A 24,958-nucleotide genomic window follows, 5' to 3' on the forward strand; every position below is an offset into this window, starting at 1 on the left:
CTCATCCTGGTTTACTTTTTTATATTTTTTGGTTCGACTTTCAGTACGTATTATTTTGGTTTTTGATATTTTGGTTTAAACAGAAATATTATACTATAATTTATATTATATTTATATTATATTAATTAATAATTATTAATGTTAAATAGTCTTTTAAAAAAAGAAAAAAGAATGTGAAACCCTACGCAATGTCCCTATTCCTAATTTAATTTTTAATATTCATCTTGCAGCCTCCTCTTCCTCTTGCAGGCAGCAGCTCTTCCTCTAGCAGCAGCAGCAGTCGCCGCCTACAGTGACTTCAAGTCTTCAACCTACGACCGGCGTTCGGCGGCCAGGCTAGTCAGGTTTGTTTTTCTAATTTTCTTCTTTGTTCTTGACTGCTTTTACTTTTTTCTTTCTGATTTTGTTTTTGTTACTAGTTAGTGTGAGTTTATTGTGAATTTTTTTTATATAGATGGTTGAACAAAATCAATTAAATATGGGTGTAGCTGATCAAAGTCGAATAAGTATGGCCGATTCTACAGATAATACACCTAGTAATAGCAATGATCCGTCAATTGGCACAGAAATAACAAAAAAGCAAAGAAAAGAAATGGATCCTAGATCTCCTTTTTGGCAACACTTTGAAAAGGTTTTTGAAAATGGTGTATTAGTTAAAGCAAAGTGCTTACATTGTAAACAATACTATGCTACCAATATAACAAGAAATGGAACAAGTGAACTAAAACAACATTTGACTTATTGGTGTAAAGTGTATAAGCCTCCGACTGTTGCACCCGGTATTTAAAAATTATTAAATATTCAAAGTAACAATTTAGAGACTTGGAAATTTGAGCAAGAGCTATGTAGGAGAGCTTTAGTTGAAATGATAATTTTGGATGAACTACCTTTTAGTTTTGTTGAAAAAGAATGCTTTAAGAAGTTTATGAGTAAACTCCAACCTTTGTTTCATATTCCTTCTCATAGAACCATAACAAGGGATTGTTATGAATTTTATGGTGAATTGAGAATAAATTTGAAACAATCTTTAAGAGAAATACAATCAAGAATTTGTCTCACAACAGATACATGGACTTCGGTGCAAAGAATCAATTATATGTGTTTGACTGCTCACTTTATTGATAGGGATTGGGTCTTCACAAAAGAATATTAAATTTTTATCCTATCACTAGTCATAAAGGTGAGCATTTGGCTGAGTCTATTAGTAACTGTTTACTTGATTGGAAGTTGGATAACGCTTTTACTGTTACGGTTGATAATGCCTCTTCAAATGATGTGGCAATTTTAGAGTTGTCCAAAAAATTAGATATGTGGGGAACTAATTTTATGGAAGGTAAGAATCTCCATGTGAGATGTATGACACATATACTTAAATAATTGTGCAAGATGGTTTGAAAGAAATTGGTCCTTTTACCAAAAGGGTGAGACAAATGGTGAAATATGTTAGATCATCTTTTCAAGGACAAAAAACTTCTTGAAATGTGTTGAAATTCAAAATATAGAATGTGATAAGATGTTGTCTTTAGATGTGCCTACTAGGTGGAATTCCACCTATTTGATGTTAGACAACAGAAAAGTTTGAGAAGGCTTTTGAGAGCTTTGATTCTTATGATGGTAATTTTAATTCTTTTCTTGCTACTGATGTTTGTGAACATGGAAGTATTGCAGGTTCATTCAATATGAAGATTGGGCTAATGTGAGGAATGTCGCAAAGTTTCTTGAAAAATTTTATGAGCTCATTTTGAAAGTTTCAGGTTCACGGTATGTTACTTGTAATGTTCATTTTGAAGATATATGTGAACTTAATGCTGATTTGAAATTATGTATGGCAAGTGATGACTTTGATTTGAGTAAAATGGCTTCCGGGATGAAAGAAAAATTTAAGAAATATTGGGTTACTCCTGAAAAAATGAACAAAATGATTTTTATTGCTTCCGTTTTGGATCCTCGCAATAAATTTGTATGTTAATTTTGCTCTTGAAGAATTACTTGGGGAATAAACGTGAAATGTAGTGAATACGAAAGTAGAGGCTAACTTGAGGGATTTGTTTGCGATATATGTAAGTAAGTATGAAAAATGTTCCAAAAGTCAACCATCTTCATCTGACTCATCTGATTCTTCTGCTTGTGGTATTTCTCAAAATGTGTCCAAAAATTCTTTGAGAACTAAGTTGCACATGAAGAAACAAAAGAAAGATTTGGAAAGTTTAGGTGTTAAATCTGAGTTGGATAAATATCTTCTTGAAGACCAAGAGCCTGAATCTAGAAATTTTGATATTTTGAGTTGGTGGAAAGTTAATTCTCCTAGATTTTCTGTACTTTCACAGTTGGCTCGAGATGTATTGTCTATTCCTATGTCGAGTGTGGCATCGGAATGTGCATTTAGCACCGGTGATCGTATTCTAGATCCCTTTAGAAGTTCATTGACTCCCAAATGTATGCAATGTCTTATTTGTGTCCAAGATTGGCTTAGACAAGAAACCAAGCCTATTTGTGTTGAAGAAAGTTTGGAGTTTCTTGAAAAATTGAACTTGGTAATACTTTTTATTTTTTATTTATTTTTGAAAAAAATAAAATACTTTTTGTGTTGTATCTTGTATGACATGTTTCTTTTTCTTATTTATAGAGATGGCAAATAGTGGAAGAAACTCTTCCATTGTTGATCTATGATTGACTTGCAAGTGGTGAGTTTAATAAATCATTTATTGAATCATATCATTTTTTAATCTTAAAAGTAGTATTATAACATTTGATTTTATCTTAAAAGGTCCAAGGGTCAAGACAATGAAGAAATAATTTTGTTGGCACGTGAAACTTGAAAGTTGAAAGCGATCTCATGGAAGAAAGTCAAGAAACTCATTATTGTTGTTTGTTATTGTTGACATTTGAATTAAAAGTAATCTCATGGAAGAAGACGAGAAGTTTAAAATACATTGTTTGTTGCTTATTATTGTTTATTATGAGCTCATGAAAGACTTTATTGTTACTTGTAAGATTGTTATTATGTTGTATTTCTGAAGATATTAACTACAATTCTACAATGCAACTTTTGTTTTAGTGTCATTGTTAATTAAATTGTGTGTTTTAGTGACATTGTGAATTTAAAATTTGTGGTGTTAATGCCTAATGGCATATTGATATTTGGTAGTAAATTAGTAATGCACTTCTTTGATGTATTGTCTATTTTTACTAGCCCATTAAGTTGGAAAATCAAACAAAAAAATTGTAAAGTTTAAAATTTTAAAAAGCCTACTGAGCAGGCCCATTAAAAAATCGAATCGAATTAATAAAAACTAAACCGGACCGAAATATTTCAATTCGGTATTCAGTACACAATTTACAAAAACCAAAATAAAAAAATGAAAAAAATCGAAATCGAACCGAAAATATCGAATACCCATCCCTATAAAAAATCTACCATTCTCTATTCTCATGCAAGAGTTTGTAAGGCTCGTGCTGAAATCATTATATTGAACGTAAAAAATATACTGATGTTGGCATGAGCCTTGTGTAAGGCTCATTCTATCATGAATCTTACAAGATTATGTCAATATAAGCCTTACAACATATCACTTAACGATATTCATTCTTCCATTTAAATGTTGCCCTTTTGATTTAATACTCAATTTTGTAACACTTATAAAAATAATTCTCAAATTTTTTGTCCTTTAAGCTCCGAAATCCACATTATTCTATCTTACCTAATATTACACTACTCTCCAATTCACTCTATAAAATCTTTTGTATATCTAATATAGAGTTGTTCCCTTCTCGACTTGTTATATGAGAAATATTCAAGTATGAATGGTAAAAGTGACGTGGGTGTGTAGTGAAAGAGAGTTGAGTTGACTGAAGAATTTTATAGGTCATTTACTAAATACTATAAAAGAGAGTAATTTTATGTTAAAAGAAAGATATTCTCATAATTGTGGAGTTTGAACTCTTCAACTAATTAGTAGTTATTTGAGTCATGCATTATAATTGAATTATTGTATCCCAAGTTATACTATTGAATCAATTATAAAAAGTGAGTCTGAATCACTTTGATTGAAAGTATATTAGTAAAATCACTTTGTACTTTTTAGGCTATTTTCTTTTTTTTTAAAAAAGAGCCTGCTCAAATTCAAATATGTTTGAACTTTGATCGAAACAGTTAATTACAATTTCAAATTTTGGGAAGGACATTTTACCTCCATGTATTATTTAATTTAATAGTATATTTTAAAAGTATATATATGTATCCACGTGGACACCATAATATTGCATCATTATGTCACAGTTTAAAAATGGACGTGATGACACTCGTCTTATCCCACCAAGACAAATCAGTCTAAAACTCAACAATTACAATAATATGCGAAAAAATTTACAATCAACTTAAAAATACCCGCCAAACCTGATTGTCACGTGTACAAGCCTCTAAAGTATTACAATTGATTCAAAAGAAAAACTCAATTCTCAAATGAACTTGTTTCTAGAATAGAACAATATCATAATTAAAAGAAAGCATGCTGAGACAACAAACAATTAGCTCACAAATCTCCAAGAAGCCTCGTAAAAGAAGAGAATGACAAGTATAATAAAAAAATTCAGACTCATAACCTACAAAAATTTGTAGAAGCAAGGGGTGAGTACCTAACCACACGGTACTCAGCAAGTAAATCCCTAACACAAGCTAAGGGAACAGAATATGGGTACTCCTACCACCCCAACCGAACCTCCACAAGTATAACTTGCATAAAAATCAGCCCAACCTAACAATTCACAATTTACATAGCACATAGCTCAAGAGCAACACTTAGACAAATACATATCCTCCACCACAACACTTTAACAAATTATATATCCTCAACAACAATACTTCAACAAATTATATATCCTCAACAGCAAGCTCAGTATTCATCAATCACATGTTCCACAGAAAGGCATTCACAAGATCAACAAAACATAATTTCAGGTTCACTAATGATAAGTATGTGCAATGCAATGGAATGCAATGTCAAGTATAATGATGCATGTCTGACCTAGTGATACACACCCGCTCTCTATCAGTCCGGGACCCATGGAGGACATATCTGTCCATGCATCTGTCGCGGCGCACGACGTAACCCTCGATAATAGTTACCATCGCGGCGCGCGATATGTCCCTCAAAATATAGTATTCATCACGGCACGTGATACGTCCCTCAAAATGGTACATGCTCTTTAAGTTCTCATTCTTTCTCAATGCACAAAACACTTGTCACAACCATGTATCAGATAATGCAGATGACATGCTCATACAAATAATGAGAAGATGACCATTTTCATAATATTGCACAATTCACAACAACACAAACATGATATCACATCAACAATGATTCAACAAGCCTTCAAACCTTTCTCAACAGATCACACATAAACAATAAATCACGTTGCCTTTTGTTACCCCTTTTTTATTTCTTCATTAGAATTAATAATGTGGACAAGTCAATCCATCACCAATTCCGTTACTCCCAAACATATACCACAAGAAAATACACGCATTCCATACACTTAACAAGAGTTTAGAAATCCACTAGCCTTAATTAATTGAACAATCACTCCAATTCTTGACCTTCCCCTTTCACTGGACTTCAAAATCCATGAAATCTGAATGTTTTATCGTCCCCTTAGGTTGTGCCGCCATAGTATTCTTTCCCGGAAGCTATGTTTGTTCTCGTTAATTTGTCACTTACCACTATAAAAATCTTATTGACTTATTTTAATATGGGTCAAATAGTATAAGGTATTAAATATATTATGACATTGACCTGTTAACCACCAAGTAAATAAATAAATTATTTATTATATGACCATCAATTAAATAATCGTAGTTACCGAATAATTCAAAATTTCCAAATCAATTCCACTAGCCAAAAATTACTTGAATCAACTATTAAGAGGGGTAAAACGGAAACTTTTTTTTATGAAAATTTATAAGAACGACAATTCGGTTCATTACACATTATAAATAGTAAGTTATCTACGTGAGCATGTATATATCTTTAATATACACTATTAAATAGTACAAGAGTAATATGTTATGCTTAAAATTTGAGATTGTTATAACAATTTTAATTAAAGTTCAAATATATTTCGAACACTTTTCTCTTAATAAAATCACTTTTTACGTTTTAGGTTATTTTATTTAAAAAAAAAAAAAGGAGTTCAAACTAAAACTGACAAGTGGTGGATCATATATGTTGATTTTGTGAAGGTCGAGTGCAAGTATATATTTCTTGAAAAATGAATGCAATTTATCTAGTTGACTACTCAATCAACTCACACTTTTTAAGTTTATTTAGAAAGTTTTTCCTTTTTAACAGGAGAAGACTTAAAAAAATCTGAAAATTATGAATGGGTTGTTAAATATTGAATTTGTATTAATTTGTGATTGTGATTATCCATATATACTATAAAGGTGGAAAGTTAGAAAAGGTAAGCAGACTTAATAAATATAACAATCATATTGGAAGCTTCATTAAATAAAGTATACATTGCACTTATCCCTTGGACAAAAGAAATCAAGAAACATGTCACATCCTTTGATGTTACAACGTACAATGACATTTATTAATGCATTTCATCTTATAATTATTTGTTTTTTTTTTCTAATAATAACCATAGTTTATATTATTTCATGGCACCTGTGAGTTTTCTTAAAGAGCATATTTAGTTCATCATTACTTTTGAATTTTCTGAAAGTTAATCACTTATCTCCTAAATATTATAGACGGCTGTTAAATGAAAAAGAACACGTGACTAAATTATGGGGATCCAAATAACAAGATATTATGCATAAATTAACAAAATAGATGCAGAACGATAGTAAATCAGATAATAATAAATTAGACTTATATGATTTTGCTAATTGACTTAAATTCAAGAAAACTAATATAAAACTGTTAAGAGAGTAATCTTTCCATGAACATGATTTTTTAAATGTAATTGCGAATGCTATTGTGTTGTTGTGTTCTAAAACTTTTCTCAAAAAATAAAAATAAAAATTGATCAAATATTGAAGAAATCTTTTCCACAAAAATAAGTAATTCTAATTAATTATTATAATTGTAGAAATCACGGCAAATTCTTACAACTCTTTCCTTGCCTAAATTTTCTTATACAATAAATTTGATATATTTCTACATAATTTTTATTATTACTGCTTATCATGGTTAAATAAAAGAGAGATATTTTAAGTGAAAAGCTTTTTACTCAGAGGAGTTAAAAACTATCACCTACCTCTTTAAGACTTATTTCAACAACTTATCAAAACTCGAATCAAACTTCAAATAGATTTATAACTGTCCATGAAACCCCTTAAGAACTATTTCCAGCGCGTAGTTCTACCTCTACCCTCTTATTCATCGATGCCATAGTCATTGACAATAGCACCTAATGAATCTGTTAATGCAATTAAGATCCTATTTTGGAATAACTCCAAGAAACTAACTATTACAACTAATGAACTAAAGGATAAAAAATAATCACAAGTTAAGGGATACGTCTTTGGGGTATTGTCCAACCTTCAATGTATATGTTGTATTGTTGTTATAGGAGCAAGTACACGCCTTCAAATTTAAGTTAAAATTGATTCAAAGTCTGACTATATCTTCTGTCCTTATTTGAAGTTAGTTTCATGTGCATGTTTTATGGTAACTTTCTTTGTATAGATTTTAAGTTCCCTGTTGAATTGAATTATCTAGTATTGTCATTCTTTAATAAATCTTGGTGTACACGTGAACAACTTTATTCTTCTTTTATCTTGGTGCACGGAAAAGTTCTTACCTCTTTTTTATTATCTTGGTGATGATGAGTTGACGCGGTCTATTCATGAGGAGGTTGTATAGTGTATGTTATTTGTAGACGACGTAGTAATGATTGATATTAGTGTTAGATTGGAGGTTTGGAGATAGATTTTTGAGTCCAAACGCTTAAGGTTGAGCAGGATCAAAATAAAATATTTGAAGTGCGAATTTAGTGTTGAGTTGCATGAAGCGATTGCAAGTAAGACTTACCACATAGACATATCAAGAGAGAAAGTTTTAAGTATCTTAGTCCGTAATCTAGGGTAATGGGAACATCGATAAAAATGTCACACATCGCATTAAGGCAACATGGATTAAATGAGGGTTTTTCCTGGAGTCTTGTGTGATAAAAAGATTCCACAAACTTAAAATTAAAGTAAGTTCTACCGAGTGTTGGTTAAACGTTCTTGTTATATGAGATGAGTATTGACCAGTCAAAAACTCATATTGTTTAGAAGTGTCACGATCCAAAGTACACCCTAGAGGTGACATGACGTCGTATAAGACCTCGAGAGGCCCTACACAAGCCACTTATCACACATCGTAAGAGATAATAGAATTAAAGAATTCAAAAGAGATAGTCTTATAACATAACGAGTTTGATAAACCCAGAAGTCTAACATAAGTCTCAATCGACATCTAATACATCATAAGGAAAGTGATTAGGATGTAACTCATACATCACATACAAAGTCCGAAACGAAAATGACATAAAACAATAAAGGTATCTGGTACTCGAAACATGAGGACGTACTCGCCACTCTTCGAAGCCAATGAAACTAACTAGCCACGAGTATGGGAGGTAGGAGCGTCAGACTCTACATTAGTGAAACAGTGTAAGCACAAATATACATTAGTACATGGAATTTACTAAGTATGGGGCAGTATGCATAAACATAGACGTGATATCATGAATGGCTTAAACATGCGGGCACGGTCATTCTTTGACATTTAAAGACCTTAAAGACATGTGAATCATGAAATATGGTAAAATACGTTAGATAAAGGACATAAGAAAACTTTGAAGAAACATAATCATTTTGTGAGATATTAGATTTAATCAACAATAAGACCATAAGAGCTATATTATGAAATCTGGTCACTACAAAAAAAAGCCCACATAGCAGGGGTTTATTTTACACATTTCGGGGGTTAGGAACCCCTACAATCTGTTGTAGCAGAGGTTTCAATAACTCCCGCTATTAGGTCTGCCACAATTAATCTTTGGAGGATTTTTCACTAACCCCTGTAACAAGAAGCAGGGGTTATCTTGCAGCAGTTTGAACCCCCACAGATTCATGGAAAAGGAATCAATTATACACACACCAGTGACTGAAACCATTCAATTGAAACTAGATTTAGGCAAACTAAATTCCTTTGAACAAAAACTATGAGAAACAACACATATAGTGGATGGCCAGGAGACACCTATATAACTAATTTCGATTTACGTATATGAAACCACTTTGCCTAGAACTTAGGAAAGGCCAAAGCAACATTCATCTTGCTGGAACATATTAAGCACATGGAAATTACACAAATCAGAATTACTTTGATGAAGTAGATACTCAGAATTCCAGCCCCAAATGCTTTATAAAAAATAATATGTTTATTTGGATTTAAGGGTGTGAAAAATATTTTTCGATTTTCTTATGTTTGATTTATCAAAATTTTGAGAACATATTCTCTAGAAAAATAAATTCCTTAACAATAAGGAAAATAACTTCTTCACTGAAAGTAGGAAAACATGTTTCACAAATTGCTTCGACATTGATTGTGTAATTCCAACCCTCCAACATCCTTCATCGTGATACACTGATTACCCCTACCCCTGCCCCCATCTCCAATAGTATTTGCCTAGATTATATATACTTCCTATTTTAAAATAATATTTTTTGGTTACATATCAAACTCACAAATTTTCTAGATAACACCATCATTCAAGAAAACATTTTCCTCAATAAGGTAAAGGTGAAAATGTTTGGGTTAACATATATATACAAGCAGGAACAACTGAAAAGAAGAAGTTAAATCACAATAACTTCATCTTAATATCAAATACCTATTCAGTCGTCTAGCAAACTGAGATTAATTACACATAAAAAATGTGTAATAAGATGCATGTTTTAGGATTCAACTCTATATTGTTGTCTAAACAAGTAGAGCAAGCACCATATTTCTCCAACATGACCACCTTAAAATGTAGAAACTAATATCATATCTCTCAAATCTACCAGATTCACTATCAACAATCAATTAAGAAGTTAATTTTCTGATAAAAAAATGAGTTACTCTCAAGTCATCCTCCATGTAAACCTTATTTAATCTGTTTATCCACATTGAAACTCTAAAAAATTGAGATTTAGGGAAAATTCAAAAAGTACAATAGCAAGAAACCTTAGTGGAAGCTTCTCCATGGTGTCGGACATACAACTGCGCAGAGTCATCTTTTGCTCCAAAATTGACAATTACACGAAACTGTTCTAGAAAAAATTCAAAGTTGAAAAACAAAACTCAGTTGATTTACATAATGATAATGTATGAAATTGATGAAAGATAACTCACAAATCTAGTGCCTCACCCTCGAAGCTTTCAGTGTCTAAATTAGGGCGCAATCATTAAATTGAAAAAACTGTCGAAAAAAGAGATCTATCAAGCATACTGAACCTCCATTAATGGAGGTGAGATGAATTCTGTTAACTGTAAAGAGATGATATGAAGAAGATGTTCATCTTGTATTCCAAACATACTTAGAACAAACTTTGAACACTTTGTAAGACAACAAAGTTTAAAACATTTTCACAACTAGAAAATTAAAACTAGTTGCGAAACTAGAATCAGAAACAGATTTTAAAAAAAAATATACAAAATATTTTTCTTAAATAAGAATTGTTGTTAATATGTGTCTAAAGAATCTTACTGATTCCAACAAACTTTGCAGAAACACGAAGTTACCAAGTTTAATCAACCAGTGAAGAACAAAAGAATAGAAGAACTGAAATTAATTCACAAATCTAAAGTTTGTAAAACACGTACCAGAATCTAGAAAATTTTTTAATAGGAAAAAGATCAAGTCCACTGAATTCACAGTGTCCCCTTAAGGAAATTATTCCCCACTAGTATCCGAGGTTTGANAATCTAGCTCTTGGGATCTCCAGTCTGCTAGATAGAGTTACCGTCATGATGACTTGTCCTAAGCCGTAAATTCATTCCCTTAGATGATTTTTTAAATTTCTCTCTAGTTAGGCCTTTTTGTAAGTGGATCCGACACATTATCCTTTGACTTTACATAGTCAATTCTGATAATTCCACTAGAGAGTAGTTGTCTAACAGTATTATGTCTATGTCGTATATGACGAGACTTTCCGTTATACGTCATGCTCCATGCTCTACCTATTGCATCTTGACTGTGACAGTGTATGCATACTAATGCCAATGGTTTGGGCCAAAATAGAATTTCTATCAAGAAATTCCGGAGTCTTTTAACTTATTCACCGACCTTATCTAGAGCACCTAGCTCAAAGATCATTGTAGAGCTAGAGATACATGTCTCTTTTGAAATATTTCTAAGAGACTGCTCCTCTACCAATAGTAAATACATATCCACTCGTGAATTTTACTTCATTCTTCCGATGATTCAATTTGCATCACTATATCTTTCAATATTGTTGGATATTGTTATAATGTAAGACATAGTTTTAAGTATTATTTTAAATACTCCAAAACTCTATTTATTGTCATCTAATGAATTTATTTGGGATCACTTGTGAACGTACTCAGTTTAAAATAGCAAATGCTATATCTGATCGCACACCCAAAAATCTAGCACAATCCAATTGTGAGTCACTTTTGTTTTCACTCTTTCGAAATGCAAAGCTCACATTTATTGGACACTTGACACTATTTACATTCAAATATTTGAACTAGTTAAGTACCTTTTCAATGCAATGAGACCGTGAAAATGCTAAACATTGTGGAGTTCTACGAATTCTTATATCTAAGATCGCATTAGCAACTCCAATAATTTTCATTCCACTTGCTTTATAGCATACGTTTAGTAGCATTTATGTCATTAATGTCTCTATTGATGATCAACATATCACCAATATACAAAAAAACAATGACCTTATGATTTTAATGTGAACACATTTATCACTTCCATCATTCTTCAATCCATTTGCCGACATGGTTTGATTGAATTATGTCATTGTTTTGGTGCTTCCATAATGTGACTTAACAAGTTCACATACTTTCTTTTATTTTCCAGGTACCACAAAACCCTCGGATTGTTCCATGTAAATTTCTTCCTCCAATTCTACATTTAAGAAAGTTCTTTTCACATTCATTTGATGAATTCGGAGGTCATATACCACAGTAATAATTTTTGCACCCGAATGGATGTAATTCTAATTACTAACGAGTATATATATCGACAAGATCAAAATCTTATTTTTTTTTCTAAAGCCTTTGACACAAAGTCTTGCTTTATATTTTTCAACAATTCCATCAACTGTTATTTTTCCTTCTAAAGATTCATTTTGAACCCAAAGGTTTATTTTCTTGAAGAAGATCAATTAACTTTCAATATTGTTTATTGACACCATCTTTTCAAAGGATGAGTCTACATAAGACACAGAAAATGTTACAAAATCATATTCGAAGGAAGTAAATGTCCTTGAATATTTTACTAAGCCTCTGAATCCCTTTATTAAGTACATTATCCTTTTCATTTCCTAGGCCTTTTAGACCCTTCTCTAGACTACTCAAGTCTAATTTTACAGTCCACAGTCATAGGTCCTATTTTAATTCTTTTAGGAATAGGATCTTGGACTTTGACTAGATACCCCCACACTTTGAAATATTTCAAGTTGGATTTCCTTTCTTTCCATTTTTCATATGGAAAAGATTGTATTCTGATCAAACAAAATCGCTCTCTTTTTGAAAGGACAAAACTTTTTGTTGATCCCTTTTGCAGTAATAGTTCCTCCACACAAGTTTTGTGTAACCCGAACTTATAAATAATGCATCCATCATTTCTTTCAACGTTCGGTTTTTTCATTAGATTGAGGTGAATATGGCAGTAGTTTGATATTTCACTTTCCAAACATATTTCTGCACAATGAGATTTATACTCTCCATTCTTATCACTTCTTATATATTTACTTCATATCATAAATGTCGGTGTAAATCAATTCTAAGGGATTAGAATTCCTTTCAACGGATTTATAAGAATGCTCAACATACTTAGATTCCACAAAAACTTGACATTTTTATTTATTGCACTCGAAGTTAGGCAACACTTCTAAGTTGATCAGTTTTTCTTACAAGGTTTTGTAATTGACATGCCCCAAGTGTTCATGTCACAAACATTAACTCAAGCAAGTAAGAACAAATAAAAACATTGAGTTTGAAAAGCTCTTCGCGAGGTAGTTTTTTCCTCACTAATATTTTGTTCCTATTTCTTACAATTTGTGTGATACAAACATTGTTTAGATCGTCAAATATCCTTTTCAGAAGGACATTTCCATAACTTTCAATATGATTGTTATAGAACTACCTATGAACAAAGTTTCATCGGGTTCAATAAGGACAATATAGTCCAACTGTTATTTTTACAAAAACATAACAAATGACTATTCACCAATATTCAAAAGTACAACATTGACTTATTGTGTGAAGTTTTTATATTCTTCAAACCAATTGCATAGTCCAATTTATCCAGAGTATAAAATCACAAAAGTTTTTAGTCTACAAAAATCAGACACATTAACATTCTCATGGAGTACAAAACTACAAAAGTTTTTTTCCTCCAAACAGAATAACACATATTCTTTATCACATAGAAATGTTTTTCTTATCAAATAGTCTTCCAACATTAACATTTTGACATACTATTTTATCAAACAAAAAATATGCATCTCTCAATTTTGCAAACTAAAGAATTTTAAAAGCAACAATATTTGCGAAGTAAAATTCATTCCACAACATATTGTTTGCAGATCTTTTTCCAAAAATACACATAATAAAAAAAATAAAAATCAAAGATGATAACTCTTAGAAACTATTTTCCTCCTTAGATAATTTAATAAGAAGGTTACATGGTAATCTTTAAGCAGAATACCATAAAAAATTTTTGTTACATTCTCACTTCGACCTTGCTAAACAAAGAAACGAATTATGGAGAAGTAATGCATTTATCTTCTACTCCATGATCAGATTCTCTCAATAAGTAGAATACAAAAAATACTAACAGTATATTAATTTCCTTAAGATTGTTGTTCATCTTGTATTCCAAACATACTTAGAACAAACTTTGAACACTTTGTAAGACAACAAAGTTTAAGAACATTTTCACAACTAGAAAATTAAAACTAGTAGCGAAACTAGAATCAGAAATAGATTTTAAAAAAATATATACAAAATATTTTTCTTAAATAAGAATTGTTGTTAATATGTGTCTAAAGAATCTTACTGATTCCGACAAACTTTGCAGAAACACGAAGTTACCAAGTTTAATGAACCAGTGAAGAACAAAAGAATAGAAGAACTGAAATTAATTCACAGATCTAAAGTTTGTAAAACACGTACCAGAATCTGAAAAAATTTTAATAGGAAAAAGATCAAGTCCACTGAATTCACAGTGTCCCCTTAAGGAAATTATTCCCCTCTAGTATCCGAGGTTTGATTTGGAATATGACCTCCCAGGGTAAAATGATCTCAATCACCAGAGTATAGATACCAAAAACTCCGGTGTCAGCGAACCACTCAACGGCAGTAAAGTACACTTAGAATACTAGATTTAGTAGTTGAAGAAGAAGTCCATGAATTCTATTTAAAATGAGAGGAAATCCCTCAATTTATAGAAAACAAAGGATAGTGCGAAAAGGTTCTTATTGTGCCTTACCAGAAAGGTCACAAACCTTTGGAAAAGTCACAATCTTTCAGAATGGTCGTCACCTTTCATAAAAGTCACAACTTTCCATAAAAGTCACAACTTTTCATAAAAGTCGCAACTTTTCATAAAAGTCACAACTTTTCATAAAAGTGGCAACATTTCATAAAAGTCACAACTCCTCATAAAAGTCGCAACTCTTCATTTTCCATTCACACCTTTTTAAAATCCAACAGAAGATTGATTTGGGGAAAAGAAAGTATCTTATTCCAAGTACTATCATCCATATATATACACGTAAAAGAGATCAAGTAAAATATCTAATTTGTAGAATTTAATCCTAACCGACTCAACTAACTCTGTATGGAACAATTAATTTACTGTATCTACCAATCTGATCCTCTAACTAACTCAAATAGTGCATCATCTCAACATCCCCTCTCAAGTTGGAGGTGAGGATGTCACAGCCAGATTGATTAAGAGATGCGTGTGTTTAATTCATGTGAGAGCCTTGGTTAGAATGTCGGCCAACTCATTGACAATAGAAATGTGGTGCAAAGATATGAATCCATCTTGTAGCTTATCACGAACAAAGTGATAATCTACCTCAATATGTTTAGTTCGTTCATGAAATACTGGGTTTCGAGCAATATGGACAGCAACTTGACTATCACAAAACACTTGTATAGGATAAGAACATGGAATGGTTAGTTCAATCAGCAATCTTCTAAGCCAAACCAATTCTCCAACAACATTCCTGATGAACCTATATTCTGCTTCGGCAGATGATAATGACACAGTTTCTTGCTTCTTAGACTTCCAGCTAATAGGACAATCTCCTAGTAGAACAAGGTATCCACTGACTGATTTACTAGAATCTGGACATGAAGCCCAATCAGAGTCACAATGGGCTTTGAGGTCATAGGTTGGAGCATTTGACAAAAATAAGCCCAAAGTAGGATCACTATTCAAGTATCTGAGGACATGTATGGCAGCCTTGAAGTGGGGTTCTCTAGGAGACTGCATAAATTGGCTTAAGTGTTGCACACTATAGGCAATGTCCAAACGTGTGTTGTTCAGAAAGTTTAGTTTTCCAACTAACTTCCTATAGTGAGTGATATCATGTAATAATGCCCCTTCTGAAGCATACAATTTTATAGAACTATCAAGGGGAGAAGAAACATGAGAGTATTCAAGACAATCAAATTCCTTGAGTAGATCTACTGTAAACTTTCTCTGAGAAATAAGAAGGCTATTAGTCTGGTATAGAACTTCCGGTCCCAGAAAATAGTCCAATTTGCCCAAATCTTTGATCTTAAATTGAAAGTGCAGAAAAGACTTAAGGTCTTGAATTTCATGAAGATCATCTCCTGTAAGAATAATTTCATCTACATACACAACAACAAACACAATAGAGGATGATGTGACTTTGTAGAATAGGGAATAATTACTTGATGAGTGAACAAAACCTTTTGTGTAGAGAGCTTCAGTGAGTTTCTCATACCATTGCCTGCTAGCCTGTTTCAAACCATATAAAGATTTCTTCAACTTACAAACCAAATTAGGACTATCAACATGCAACCCTTGTGAAACTTCCATGTAAACCTCTTCATGTAGGTCACCATGTAAGAATGCATTGTTAACATCTAATTGAACAAGCCCAAACCCTTTTTGACAGAAACACTGAGTAATGCCCTGACTGTAGCCATTTTGACCATAGGTGAAAAAGTTTATGTGTAATCAATCCCTGCCTGTTGGGTATAACCTTTCGCCACAAGCCTTGCTTTGAACCTTTCAAAACTGCCATCAGCTTTGTGTTTGATTTTGTACACCCATTTACAGCCTATGGTCTTCTTGCCTGCAGGTAAAAAAACTAAATTCCAAGTGTGATTAGCATGTAGAGCATCAAATTCTTGGGTCATGGCTGCTTGCCAAGCAAGGTTTATAGCAGCCTCCTCATAAGAGTTGGGCTCACTGTCATGTGAAAAACTTCTCAAAGACTGTTGATTGGCACAACTAAGGGCAGTGAATGTAATGTGGTTTTTATTGGCAAAAAGAGCATTCAAAATACTGGTGGGTCTGTTTGAAACATGGTCTGTCAAGGTAGGCATTTTGCAAACATAGTCTTGGAGATCTGAAGGCTTGGTATGGGTTCTAGTAGATCTTCTAAGTGCAGGTGTGAGGTTAGGAGGAACAGGTTAGGTGAGGTGTGTGGTGGTTGAAGTAGGTGAAGTAGATGATGATGTTGAACTGACAGGAGATGATAGTGTTGAACTGGCAGGAGAATTATCACTTTGTCTAGTTGGTGTAAAAGTTTCAGTACCAGATAATGGTTAATGCATGTCTTACTTGTGATTAGGGACACATATAGGAGTAGTATCCCAATGAGATGGTAAGACAGAATGTGGCATACAAGAGGAAGGATAAGGAGTGACAACAAATGGAAAAATATGCTCATAGAATTATACATCCCTAGATACATGTATCTTTTTAGTGGCTAGGTTGAGAACCTTGTAACCTTTTGTGTGAAAAGAGTACCCTACAAACACATGAGGTGTAGCTCTATCTTCAAATTTATCTCTGTGAGATTTGAGAACTGTGGGATAACATAAACTGCCAAAGGTTCATAGGTGGGAATATGTGGGTTTTTTTCATATAGTATCTCATAAGGGCATTTATTTTTTAGAATGACAGAGGGTAGACTGTTTATTAGATAAGTGGCTGTGAGAATACACTCTCTCCAGTATGTAAAAGGTAATTTGGATTGAAACATGAGGGATCTAGCCACTTCAAGGAGATATTTATGTTTTCTTTCCACCACACCATTTTGTTGTGGTGTGTACGGACAATATTTTTGGTGAATAATGCCTTTAGACTGATAGAAAATAGAGGCTTCATTGCAAGTAAATTCCAGTCCATTGTCTGATCTTATGGACTTTATGGTCACATGGAATTGAGTTTCTATTAATTGGACAAAAGATTTGATGATTTGTAAGGTATTGCTTTTGCAGCTTAACAAATATACCCAAGTTGACCTGTTGTGGTCGTCAACCATGGTTAAAAAATACTTGTAATGGTCATATGTTTCCACATGATAGGGTCCCCATAGGTCTAGATGTAAAATATCAAAAGGTTTATTGGAGACTGTGTTGCTGGTAGGAAAAGGTACTCTGGTTTGCTTGGCCATAGGACAAATTGTGCAGATAAAAGGTTGTTTGGGAGCAAAACTCACAGGGATGCTAGATATACTTCTCATTTTCACAAAAGGTACATGGCCCAACCTATTATGCCACAAGTAATCAATACAAGTATCTAAAAAAGATGAACAAATTGAAGACACATTTGATGAACCAACAACTTTATTGGGAATGGGGTTGTTGGTTGTGCAGCATGTATCTTTATTGTTGCCAGTAATCAGATCAGCAGACTTTCCACAATCAGACATACAATAAGAATGTTTACAATCAGATGCAGAAGAATGAATTCTACAAGTAGACACAAAACAAGAATTACAGACATTACGAGAATTTGAAGGATTCATTGCTCTACCAATCTCTAGAGGCCTCTTCATTGAAAGGGCCTGCAACATACACGAATAAGCAGAAAAATTAACAATGGATTTGAGTTGAGTTGTTAAGGAATGAATAAAGATGAGGTTATATTTGAAACTAGGGACGAATAATACTTTTTTTAGAGTCAAAATTGGGCTCAAGACAGCATCACCAATCTCAGTTACTTTCACTTTATAACCATTTGACAATGTGACTAAAAAAGGATAAGGTAAAGGTCTAGTGTTGGTGAGGAGTTTTCTATTGTAAGACATGTGATTTGAAGCTCCAGAATCTAAAAGCCAATACTTAGCAGAAGAATCGAAGCAGTTGCATGACAGATTACTCATTATCTCTTTATAAGTAGAGCAAGCCAATATACCTGCAAAGTTTGTAGCCCCACCAAGATTGTTTGTGAACTCAGCATCATTTCCTAGTCAAAATTTTTTGAGCAGCTGTAAAAGTTGGATATGTTGTTCCTTTGTCAGGTTTTGGCCTTGATGCTGCTGGTAATTATGATCAGTCTCAGATCCGAATCCTTGGACATTTGTTGTTAAACCTACATTTCTCCCTTTTGTGAACTTAAAATCTGTTGGAAACCCATGCAACCTGTAACATTTCTCTCTAATGTTGTCTTGATTTTTCGCAATAGTCACAAAACAGATGAGAGAGTCTGTTTGTGTGTGGCTTATGTGATGAGTGATTAGCTCTACCACCATTACTGCTACTCGTACTAGCATTTGTTTGTTGAGCGTAGTTAGTCCTGAAATTATTTTTTCCATTATTGTATACCGCCGCATTTAGAGTGGATTCCACGAGAGAGTGATTTGGAGGTCGGACTTCTCTTTGCTTTTCTTCTTGAATAAGAATTGAGAAACCTTGTGCTATAGATGGCAAATGGTTCATCATTAAGATATTCCCCCTTACCACAGTGTAGATCTCGTTAAGCCCCATCAGAAATTGAATCAACTATTTGTCTTGTTCAGTTTTGTGCACATTTATCTTCACTCCACATATGTAGGCACAACTGCATGAATCACTCACATCCAATGCATTTAGCTCTTTAGACAACTGCCTCAATTTTGTATAGTATCCGGTAATGTCAAGTGTTCCCTAAGTTAGATCAGTGATCTCTCTTTGGAGTTGATAGCGCGCTTGCACCATTCGGTTGATCATATCTATCCTCCATTTCTTGCCATAGTTCTTGGGCAGTATTCACGTATTGAAGGCTATCTACGATGTCCTTTGAGAGTGAATTCAAAATCCACAAGGTGACCATGTCATCATATCTCTCGCATTGCCCGTAAGTTGGATCTGTTGCAGCAGGCTTGTCGCATTTTCCATTGAGTGAACCCCATTTTATTTTTCACAGCGATACCTCGCAGAATTCCTCTCCTCCAAGATCTGTATCCGGTACCATCGAAAACAATCGGCACAAGTGTACATCCAGCACTTTCAGCTGGATGCAAGTAGAGTGGATGATCAATTGAGTTTCAGTGGAAACCATGATCAATGAATGAAGAAGAAGAAAATGATAGAGTAGATTCGGAACGGAAACTGCTGATTTATGAGAGAAAAACAACACAATGTGCTCTGATACCATGTCAAAAAAGAGATCTATCAAGCTTACTGAACCTCCATTAATGGAGGAGAGATGAATTCTGTTAACTGTAAGGAGATGAAATGAAGAAGATTGATTAGGGGAAAAAAGTATCTTATTCCAAGTACTATCATCCATATATATACATGTATAATAGATCAAGTAAAATATCTAATCTATAGAATTTAATCCTAACCGACTCAACTAACTCTGTATGGAACAATTAATTTATTGTATCTACCAATCTGATCCTCTAACTAACTCAAATAGTGCATCATCTCAACAAAAACGAAGAAGTGATAGAGGAAAAGAGAAGTATGGAGGCAGAGCATTGGAGAATTGATTGAGGATGAAGATGTATGTACAAATCCTAGAACCAAAAATTAAAAAATTTAGGAGTATTTAGCAGAAATTGAAGATGATAACAAGTTAGAGCAACTACGATATGCTGTCTTTAATTAAAAACCTTCGAGAAGATTCTCTTGACTTGGATGCCAAGCATAGAACAAACAATACTGAAGGTACTTTCATTATCACATTATGCCATAAACCATGGCCTCCATGAACAAACAACTATCTGCCATCTCTTACTGCTCCAACCACTGCTAATATGGAAGAACACGGTGGTATCTAAGCCATAATGAATTCTACAGATCTCATTTTTCAGTTTATCTTCGACCCTAATGGCGAGAAAATAGGAAAAGAGATGAGCAAGGCATATAAAAATTAGCGCCTAGATATTATAAAATTTCAACTTTGCTGGGGTTATTAACTCCCGAAATTGTACCGAAAATTGTAGGGGTTAATCAAACCTCCATAATTTGATACAACTTCTGGGGGTTGAGTTAACCTCCATGATAAAACCTCCCTAATTTATATATTTTTTTGTAGTGGGTATATATATCCCTCATACCGAAAGAAGGTGAATCTACTTATCAAGGTAGAATCCGTACAAATCTATCATTTGCTAAAGTGGATTCACTAGTTAGGACATTTTTAGAAAATTCTACGGGGGCACGCAATTTGAGACTAAAGATTATTAGTAAAGACTATCCTATTTGATCCTCCACCTCAAAGCTCTCTCGATGCTTCGAAATGAAGCACGGAAAAGAAAAAGGACCAGGTGACCCCTGGCAATGACTAAAGTGAAGCACACAATATATTGAACGTTTTGGCTCATTCTAATTACTCTCCAACTGTTGAGTAGCTCCTGAGAGACTCTCCAACTGTTGAGTAGCTCCTGAGAGGTATGAAAATTACATTTTCAACTAAAATAATCATGTAAGCTTACTAGGCAAAGTTGTGTGACTTTTGGAAGAAGAAACAAAGTTGAATGAATGTAATGACTGTTAATCATAAGTTGTGTGACCACTTAGCTTCCAGTAAGTCTAAGTTTAAATTCATGTAATCTTGTTATTAAGAGGTTGCATAAATTCAACTCTTTGAACATCTCATGTTTTTTCTTCTAATTTTCTCTATTGCTTTTTTGTGTATTTCTTTTCATAGAAATTCAAGATCTGCAAAAGATTGATAAAAAAATGAAGCGTTTGAGAACGGCTGATGAAGAAAAAAGAAGAAGTTAGCTTCTTTTTTTATTGTTTCTACTAAGAAATCATTAATTTTTTTATGTATGTGTAACGATTCATTTAGAATCGTTTGTTTGGTGGGATAAGAAATAACATTTTATAATTAATATAATGTTAGTTCAACATTTGACTATAGTGTTTGTTAATTCGAGGATAAATTTTAGACAGAATAGTCTGGTGGACCCTCGTACTTGTACCGGATTGTATTATGGATACTCATACTTAGCATTTTGTCATCTGGACCCCTGAATCTATCCAAAACCAAAATTTTAAACACTTTTTTTATGTGGCATCGCTCGTGTTGCATAAACCACGTACATGTTGGCCAAAAATAAAAAATATGAGTCCACGTATGAAATCCACGTGGTAAATCGGCCAACTAAGAATAGTCCAAACCTCATCGAAATTTTGAAAACTTTTGTGGATTTTCCTCTTCTCCTTTTCTCTCTTCTCCTCTTCTCCTCTATACGATTTCTCCACTAAGAATCGTTTGTGATTTGCCATAGATTTTCTCAGTTGAAGCTCAGTTCCACTCCGACTATTATTGTAAGTTCTTGCACTTGTGTTAATTTTTGATTTTTTTCACTTTCTTGTGCGTATTTGTTTGATTAGAGGATCGATTGTCATTCAAATTTCTGAATTTTTTTGGGGATTTTACTTTGGTTTGGGTGTAATGTTAGTGCTATACACTTTCTTAGTTGATTAATGACTTCGACTGACTTCAATAACATGTTCCGTGAATTCGAGTAGATTCTAGGGTTTTTCCATAAAATTCCAATTTCGACTAAAATTAATATTCTATTTTTGGTCAATTGTCTTGGATATTGATAGTGTTAGTGGTCCATTGAACAAAAATTACAGCTATGGTAAGTTCCCGTCTAATTATTACTGGTATTTTCTTAAAAAATTTAGGGTTATTTTTTTTACACCGTCGTATGTTTACCCCTTTAACTGTAGTTGTTTTTCATGTTAAGTTTATGCTTGTTTTTTCCCTTTAAAAGTAGTTGTTTTTGTCCTGGTAATTTTATGCCTTCAAATTTTAACTGTAGTTATTTTTCATTTGACTTTACAGGCATCCGAAGATATGACTTTAACTATAGTGACACTTCAATTTCATTATGAGGGCTGTTTTGTATGCATCCTACTTTAAGGTATGACAATGGAATAACTAGTGTTGAAAAGATTAATATAGATGTAGATGAGTTGCTTATTATGTTGTTTCATAAAATAGCATTGGAATTGAGTGTTGAAAATGTTGAGAAATTTGGATGTAGAGTCAACAAGAAGGGTATTTTTTACATGTTGAATGCTGATCATGATGTTCTAAAATTTCTTAATGGTTTGAAGGCTGCTGATTTTGTTGATGTATATGTTGTACATCCCATTAGTGTACCTTTAGTTGTTGAGGAGATACTTGAATTGCCTAGCACTAATGCTGATGTGTCCTCATCTCCACAAAAAGATAGTGCTGATGTCTCCTCCTCCCCACCATAAAAATAAGGTTGATTTGTCATCCTCCCCACAAATAGATAGGGCTGATGTGTCCTCATCTCAACCATTTGCTGAAAAAGAAAATAGGAATTTAAACAAAAATCAGTCCCCTTTAATTGAAGAGCAACCACCTTTAGTTGAAGAACAAGATCCTGCTCCTAGAGTTGAAGAACATTCTGACTCTGATTCACTCTATGATGTTGATGAAAATATTGATGATTTGAGTGATTTCGATGAGGAGTTTCTCAAGCTAGGCAGTCTAACATTCAAGAACAAGTTAAAGAGAAGGCTGATAGAGTAAATCTAGATGAGATACCATCTGGTTCTGTAGGTATAGATGCTGTTTTGAAGACATTTATAAGGAGAGAAGGGTTAGATTTGAAGGAAATTTGGGTGGTGATGACCCTTATTTTGATAGCTCGGATCTTAGTAGTGACATTAGTGAAGATGAAGGGGAACCTGTTGGGGATGATGAAGTGGTAGATCCAGCACCTAGGAAGGAAAGTAAAAAGGTCTACTTTGATCCAACTGCTAAAAAGGTTTGTATTCAACTATATATGGTATTTTTGAATAACATTGAGTTCAAGGAGGCACTGCAAACTTACTCTATTCAGAAGGGTGTTAATATTAAGTTGAAACCTAATGAGAAGGAAAGGGTATGGGCACATTGTAAGAAGAAAAGTTGTCCTAGGGATATTCTTTGAAGCATTGATGGTAACACTGGAAACTTCAGTGTTAAAACATATTTTCCAGTTCACAAGGGTTTTAAAAGAACAAGAAACAAACTGTGTAACCCCATTTGAATTAGTAAACATTACAAAGAGAGGATTATGAGTGAGTCTACCATCAAACTACATCAGATTCAATCTTTGATACATAAGGAGTAAGGTTTGTATGTTAGTAAAATAAGTTGTAGAAAGGCAAAACTGAGAGTTATGAATGAACATATGGGAGATTTTAGAGAGGAGTTTTCTAGGTTGTATGATTATGTTAAGCAATTAAAGACCACAAATTCTAAAACTAATGTATCTATTAGGACATCCAAGAACACAATTCCAGGAAAAGAGGTGTTTATGAGCATTTATATTTGTCTTGGTTCCTTCAAAAGTGGATGGAAAGAGGGGTATAGAAGGATTATTGGTTTAGATGGTGCATTTCTTAAAGGTGTATGAAAAGGTGAACTGTTAACTTGCATTTCCAAAGATGGAAATAATCAGATGTACCCTATAGCATGGGCAGTAGTTGATAAAGAATCCAAGAAGACATGGTCTTGGTTTCTCAAGTGCATCAGACATGATTTGGAGTTTAAAGAAGGTGAAAGACTAACAGTGATGTCTGATATGCAAAAGGTATTAGTATATTATTTGTTAAATTTATTCTTTCATTTTTTGAGTATTTGATATTTAACATTGTTGTAGTCAAATGTTCTTTTTTGACAGGGTCTTCATCTTGTACTTATTAATGTATTGTCAAATGCTGAAATCAGATGGTATGCTAGGCATATATGGGCAAACTGGAAAAAAGACTGGAGGGGTGAAAAAAGGAGAAGAAAATTCTGATAGATTGTTAGGGCACCATTTGAGGTAATTTTATAGTCCAAACTTGATGATTTAAGCGAGTTAGGAGAAGGCATTATAGAAGCACTATTAAAGTATAACAAGGAAGCATGGTGTAGGGAATATTTTAAAGAACATAGCAAGTGTGATGTGGTTGAGAACAACATGTGTGAGACTTTCAACAGTTGGATTGTAGGTGCTAGGTTCAAATCAATAATCACTATGCTATAGGAAATAAGAGTCAAAGTTATGGAAAGAATGAATTAAATGAGAGAATTTTCAGAAAAATGTATTACTGATGTATCACCTATGGCTATGGATATTCTTAGAAAAAATGCTGAAATTGCAGATAATTGTGAGGTAAGGTTTAATGGTGATCTTGGCTTTGAGATTCATGATCCACCATATAAACATGTTGTTGACCTAAAAAGAAGGTGTGTAGTTGTAGGTCATGGC

At 33.2% G+C, this 24,958-nt stretch overlaps 1 long non-coding RNA gene across 1 annotated transcript; it reads left to right on the forward strand.

Annotated features, from left to right (window-relative positions):
* The first annotated feature begins 2,591 nt into the window (after nt 1-2,591).
* LOC114075188 lies at nt 2,592-2,916 on the forward strand. The gene is made up of 2 exons (XR_003575591.1): nt 2,592-2,684; nt 2,768-2,916. It is a non-coding gene; the product is annotated as an uncharacterized LOC114075188 (long non-coding RNA).
* The last annotated feature ends 22,042 nt before the right edge of the window (nt 2,917-24,958 follow it).

Source organism: Solanum pennellii, chromosome 12 (genome assembly GCF_001406875.1).
Source record: "Solanum pennellii chromosome 12, SPENNV200".
Taxonomy (NCBI): domain Eukaryota; kingdom Viridiplantae; phylum Streptophyta; class Magnoliopsida; order Solanales; family Solanaceae; genus Solanum; species Solanum pennellii.